At 37.5% G+C, this 5,000-nt stretch overlaps 1 non-coding gene and 18 pseudogenes across 1 annotated transcript in view; all 19 read left to right on the top strand.

Moving 5' to 3' along the window:
• Nucleotides 1-104, top strand: part of LOC148475140 (5S ribosomal RNA) — a 119-nt gene extending 15 nt beyond the window's left edge. The window contains exon 1 of the ribosomal RNA XR_015872755.1: nt 1-104. This exon is cut by the window's left edge and continues 15 nt beyond it. This is a non-coding gene — a ribosomal RNA (5S ribosomal RNA).
• A 351-nt stretch (nt 105-455) lies between these two features.
• On the top strand, nt 456-574 carry LOC148475139 (5S ribosomal RNA; annotated as a pseudogene).
• Nucleotides 575-690: 116 nt separating this feature from the next.
• On the top strand, nt 691-809 carry LOC148475138 (5S ribosomal RNA; annotated as a pseudogene).
• A 115-nt stretch (nt 810-924) lies between these two features.
• Nucleotides 925-1,043, top strand: LOC148475137 (5S ribosomal RNA; annotated as a pseudogene).
• Nucleotides 1,044-1,159: 116 nt separating this feature from the next.
• Nucleotides 1,160-1,278, top strand: LOC148475136 (5S ribosomal RNA; annotated as a pseudogene).
• A 116-nt stretch (nt 1,279-1,394) lies between these two features.
• On the top strand, nt 1,395-1,513 carry LOC148475135 (5S ribosomal RNA; annotated as a pseudogene).
• A 116-nt stretch (nt 1,514-1,629) lies between these two features.
• On the top strand, nt 1,630-1,748 carry LOC148475134 (5S ribosomal RNA; annotated as a pseudogene).
• Nucleotides 1,749-1,863: 115 nt separating this feature from the next.
• LOC148475133 (5S ribosomal RNA) lies at nt 1,864-1,982 on the top strand (annotated as a pseudogene).
• Nucleotides 1,983-2,098: 116 nt separating this feature from the next.
• LOC148475132 (5S ribosomal RNA) lies at nt 2,099-2,217 on the top strand (annotated as a pseudogene).
• A 116-nt stretch (nt 2,218-2,333) lies between these two features.
• On the top strand, nt 2,334-2,452 carry LOC148475131 (5S ribosomal RNA; annotated as a pseudogene).
• Nucleotides 2,453-2,567: 115 nt separating this feature from the next.
• Nucleotides 2,568-2,686, top strand: LOC148475130 (5S ribosomal RNA; annotated as a pseudogene).
• Nucleotides 2,687-3,037: 351 nt separating this feature from the next.
• On the top strand, nt 3,038-3,156 carry LOC148475129 (5S ribosomal RNA; annotated as a pseudogene).
• Nucleotides 3,157-3,272: 116 nt separating this feature from the next.
• LOC148475128 (5S ribosomal RNA) lies at nt 3,273-3,391 on the top strand (annotated as a pseudogene).
• A 115-nt stretch (nt 3,392-3,506) lies between these two features.
• Nucleotides 3,507-3,625, top strand: LOC148475127 (5S ribosomal RNA; annotated as a pseudogene).
• A 116-nt stretch (nt 3,626-3,741) lies between these two features.
• LOC148475126 (5S ribosomal RNA) lies at nt 3,742-3,860 on the top strand (annotated as a pseudogene).
• Nucleotides 3,861-3,976: 116 nt separating this feature from the next.
• On the top strand, nt 3,977-4,095 carry LOC148475125 (5S ribosomal RNA; annotated as a pseudogene).
• Nucleotides 4,096-4,211: 116 nt separating this feature from the next.
• LOC148475124 (5S ribosomal RNA) lies at nt 4,212-4,330 on the top strand (annotated as a pseudogene).
• Nucleotides 4,331-4,446: 116 nt separating this feature from the next.
• On the top strand, nt 4,447-4,565 carry LOC148475123 (5S ribosomal RNA; annotated as a pseudogene).
• Nucleotides 4,566-4,681: 116 nt separating this feature from the next.
• LOC148475122 (5S ribosomal RNA) lies at nt 4,682-4,800 on the top strand (annotated as a pseudogene).
• Nucleotides 4,801-5,000: the final 200 nt, after the last annotated feature.

Raw genomic sequence — 5,000 nt, 5'->3', positions numbered from 1 at the left:
ACACTGGACATGCCCAATCTCTTCTGATCTTGGAAGTTATGCAGTGTTGGGCCTGGTTAGTACTTGGATGGGAGACCACCTGGGAATACCAGGTGCTGTAGGTAATTTTATACTGCCATAACATTCTTTTCTATTACATATTACATTTAATTTTTTCAACTTATCAATGAATTTACTTGAGTTAAGAAGTAATAGAGGTCTAAATTTAATGCTTTTGAGCACCTACAGCCAAACCACACTGGACATGCCCAATCTCGTCTGATCTTGTAAGCTTTGCTGTGTTGGGCCTGGTTTGTACTTGGATGAGAGACCACCTGAGAATACCAGTTGCTGTAGGAAATTTTATACAGCCAAAACATTCTTTTCTATTACATTTTACATTTAATTTTTTCAACTTATCAATGAATTTACTTGAGTTAAGAAGTAAAAGAGGTCTAAAGTTAATGTTTTTGAGCACCTACTGCCAAACCACACTGGACATGCCCAATCTTGTTTGATCTTGGAAGCTATGCAGTGTTGGGCCTGGTTAGTACTTGGATGGGAGACCACCTGGGAATACCAGGTGCTGTAGGTAATTTTATACTGCCATAACATTCTTTTCTATTACATTTTACATTTAATTTTTTCAACTTATCAATGAATTTACTTGAGTTAAGAAGTAATAGAGGTCTTAAGTTAATGGTTTTGAGCACCTACAGCCAAACCACACTGGACATGCCCAATCTCGTCTGATCTTGGAAGCTATGCAGTGTTGGGCCTGATTAGTACTTGGATGGGAGACCACCTGGGAATACCAGGAGCTGTAGGTAATTTTATACTGCCAAAACTTTCTTTTCTATTACATTTTACATTTCATTTTTCAACTTATCATTGAATTTACTTGAGTTAAGAAGTAAAAGAGGTCTAAAGTTAATGTTTTTGAGCACGTACAGTCAAACCACACTGGACATGCCCAATCTCGTCTGATCTTGGAAGCTATGCAGTTTTGGGCCTGGTTAGTACTTGGATGGGAGACCACCTAGAAATCCCAGGTGCTGTAGGTAATTTTATACTGCCATAACAGTCTATTCTATTACATTTTACATTTGATTTTTTTAACTTATCAATGAATTTACTTGAGTTAAGAAGTAATAGAGGTCAAAAGTTAATGCTTTTGAGCACCTACAGCCAAACCACACTGGACATGCCCAATCTTGTTTGATCTTGGAAGCTATGCAGTGTTGGGCCTGGTTAGTACTTGGATGGGAGACCACCTGGGAATACCAGGTGCTGTAGGTAATTTTATACTGCCATAACATACTTTTCTATTACATTTTACATTTAATTTTTTCAACTTATCAATGAATTTACTTGAGTTAAGAAGTAATAGAGGTCTAAATTTAATGCTTTTGAGCACCTACAGCCAAACCACACTGGACATGCCCAATCTCGTCTGATCTTGTAAGCTTTGCTGTGTTGGGCCTGGTTTGTACTTGGATGGGAGACCACCTGAGAATACCAGTTGCTGTAGGAAATTTTATACAGCCAAAACATTCTTTTCTATTACATTTTACATTTAATTTTTTCAACTTATCAATGAATTTACTTGAGTTAAGAAGTAAAAGAGGTCTAAAGTTAATATTTTTGAGCACCTACTGCCAAACCACACTGGACATGCCCAATTTTGTTTGATCTTGGAAGCTATGCAGTGTTGGGCCTGGTTAGTACTTGGATGGGAGACCACCTGGGAATACCAGGAGCTGTAGGTAATTTTATACTGCCAAAACTTTCTTTTCTATTACATTTTACATTTCATTTTTCAACTTATCATTGAATTTACTTGAGTTAAGAAGTAAAAGAGGTCTAAAGTTAATGTTTTTGAGCACCTACAGCCAAACCACACTGGACATGCCCAATCTCGTCTGATCTTGGAAGCTATGCAGTTTTGGGCCTGGTTAGTACTTGGATGGGAGACCACCTAGGAATCCCAGGTGCTGTAGATAATTTTATACTGCCATAACAGTCTATTCTATTACATTTTACATTTGATTTTTTCAACTTATCAATGAATTTACTTGAGTTAAGAAGTAATAGAGGTCAAAAGTTAATGCTTTTGAGCACCTACAGCCAAACCACACTGGACATGCCCAATCTTGTTTGATCTTGGAAGCTATGCAGTGTTGGGCCTGGTTAGTACTTAGACCGGAGACCACCTGGGAATACCAGGTGCTGTAGGTAATTTTATACTGCCATAACATTCTTTTCTATTACATTTTACTTTTAATTTTTTCAACTTATCAATGAATTTACTTGAGTTAAGAAGTAATAGAGGTCTAAAGTTAATGGATTTGGGCACCTACAGCCAAACCACACTGGACATGCCCAATCTCGTCTGATCTTGAAAGCTATGCAGTGTTGGGCCTGGTTAGTACTTGGATGGGAGACCACCTGGGAATACCAGGAGCTGTAGGTAATTTTATCCTGCCAAAACATTCTTTTCTATTACATTTTACATTTCATTTTTCAACTTATCATTGAATTTACTTGAGTTAAGAAGTAATAGAGGTCTAAAGTTAATGTTTTTGAGCACCTACAGCCAAACCACACTGGACATGCCCAATCTCGTCTGATCTTGGAAGCTATGCAGTGTTGGGCCTGGTTAGTACTTGGATGGGAGACCACCTAGGAACCCCAGGTGCTGTAGGTAATTTTATACTGCCATAACAGTCTATTCTATTACATTTTACATTTAATTTTTTCAACTTATCAATGAATTTACTTGAGTTAAGAAGTAATAGAGGTCTAAATTTAATGCTTTTGAGCACCTTCAGCCGAACCACACTGGACATGCCCAATCTCGTCTGATCTTGTAAGCTTTGCTGTGTTGGGCCTGGTTTGTACTTGGATGGGAGACCACCTGAGAATACCAGTTGCTGTAGGAAATTTTATACAGCCAAAACATTCTTTTCTATTACATTTTACATTTAATTTTTTCAACTTATCAATGAATTTACTTGAGTTAAGAAGTAAAAGAGGTCTAAAGTTAATGTTTTTGAGCACCTACTGCCAAACCACACTGGACATGCCCAATCTTGTTTGATCTTGGAAGCTCTGCAGTGTTGGGCCTGGTTAGAACTTGGATGGGAGACCACCTGGGAATACCAGGTGCTGTAGATAATTTTATACTGCCATAACATTCTTTTCTATTACATTTTACATTTAATTTTTTCAACTTATCAATGAATTTACTTGAGTTAAGAAGTAATAGAGGTCTTAAGTTAATGGTTTTGGGCACCTACAGCCAAACCACACTGGACATACCCAATCTCGTCTGATTTTGGAAGCTATGCAGTGTTGGGCCTGGTTAGTACTTGGATGGGAGACCACCTGGGAATACCAGGAGCTGTAGGTAATTTTATACTGCCAAAACTTTCTTTTCTATTACATTTTACATTTCATTTTTCAACTTATCATTGAATTTACTTGAGTTAAGAAGTAAAAGAGGTCTAAAGTTAATGTTTTCGAGCATCTACAGCCAAACCACACTGGACATGCCCAATCTCGTCTGATCTTGGAAGCTATGCAGTGTTGGGCCTGGTTAGTACTTGGATGGGAGACCACCTAGGAATCCAAGGTGCTGTAGGTAATTTTATACTGCCATAACATTCTTTTCTATTACATTGTACATTTAATTTTTTCAACTTATTAATGAATTTACTTGAGTTAAGAAGTAATAGAGGTCTAAAGTTAATGCTTTTGAGCACCTACAGCCAAACCACACAGGACATGCCCAATCTTGTCTGAACTTGGAAGCTATGCAGTGTTGGGCCTGGTTAGTACTTGGATGGGAGACCACCTGGGAATACCAGGTGCTGTAGGTAATTTTATACTGCCATAACATTCTTTTCTATTACATTTTACATTTAATTTTTTCAACTTATCAATGAATTTACTTGAGTTAAGAAGTAATAGAGGTCTAAAATTAATGTTTTTGAGCACGTACAGCCAAACCACACTGGACATGCCCAATATCATCTGATCTTGGAAGCTATGCAGTGTTGGGCCTGGTTAGTACTTGAATGGGAGACCACCTAGGAATCCCAGGTGCTGTAGGTAATTTTATACTGCCATAACAGTCTATTCTTCTACATTTTACATTTAATTTTTTCAACTTATCAATGAATTTACTTGAGTTAAGAAGTAATAGAGGTCTAAAGTTAATGCTTTTGAGCACCTACAGCCAAACCACACTGGACATGCCCAATCTCGTCTGATCTTGGAAGCTATGCAGTGTTGAGCCTGGTTAGTACTTGGACAGGAGACCAGCTGGGAATACCAGGTGCTGTAGGTAATTTTATATAGCCATAACATTATTTTCTATTACATTTTACATTACATTTTTTCAACTTATCAATGAATTTACTTGAGTTAAGAAGTAAAAGAGGTCTAAAGTTAATGTTTTTGAGCACCTACAGTCAAACCACACTGGACATGCCCAATCTCGTCTGATCTTGGCAGCTATGCAGTGTTGGGCCTGGTTAGTACTTGGATGGGAGACCACCTGGGAATACCAGGTGCTGTAGGTAATTTTATACTGCCATAACATTCTTTTCTATTACATTTTACATTTAATTTTTTCAACTTATCAATGAATTTACTTGAGTTAAGAAGTAATAGAGGTCTAAATTTAATGCTTTTGTGAACCTACAGCCAAACCACACTGGACATGCCCAATCTCGTCTGATCTTGTAAGCTTTGCTGTGTTGGGCCTGGTTTGTACTTGGATGGGAGACCACCTGAGAATACCAGTTGCTGTAGGAAATTTTATACAGTCAAAACATTCTTTTCTATTACATTTTACATTTAATTTTTTCAACTTATCAATGAATTTACTTGAGATAAGAAGTAAAAGAGGTCTAAAGTTAATGTTTTTGAGCACCTACTGCCAACCCACACTGGACATGCCCAATCTTGTTTGATCTTGGAAGCTATGCAGTGTTGGGCCTGATTAGTACTTGGAT

The sequence above is a fragment of the Taudactylus pleione genome, unplaced genomic scaffold (assembly GCF_031769625.1).
Source record: "Taudactylus pleione unplaced genomic scaffold, aTauple2 ptg000775l, whole genome shotgun sequence".
NCBI classification, from domain to species: Eukaryota; Metazoa; Chordata; class Amphibia; order Anura; family Myobatrachidae; genus Taudactylus; species Taudactylus pleione.
The sequence above is the reverse complement of the archived record's forward strand: the minus strand, read 5'-3'. Positions and strand labels throughout refer to the sequence as shown.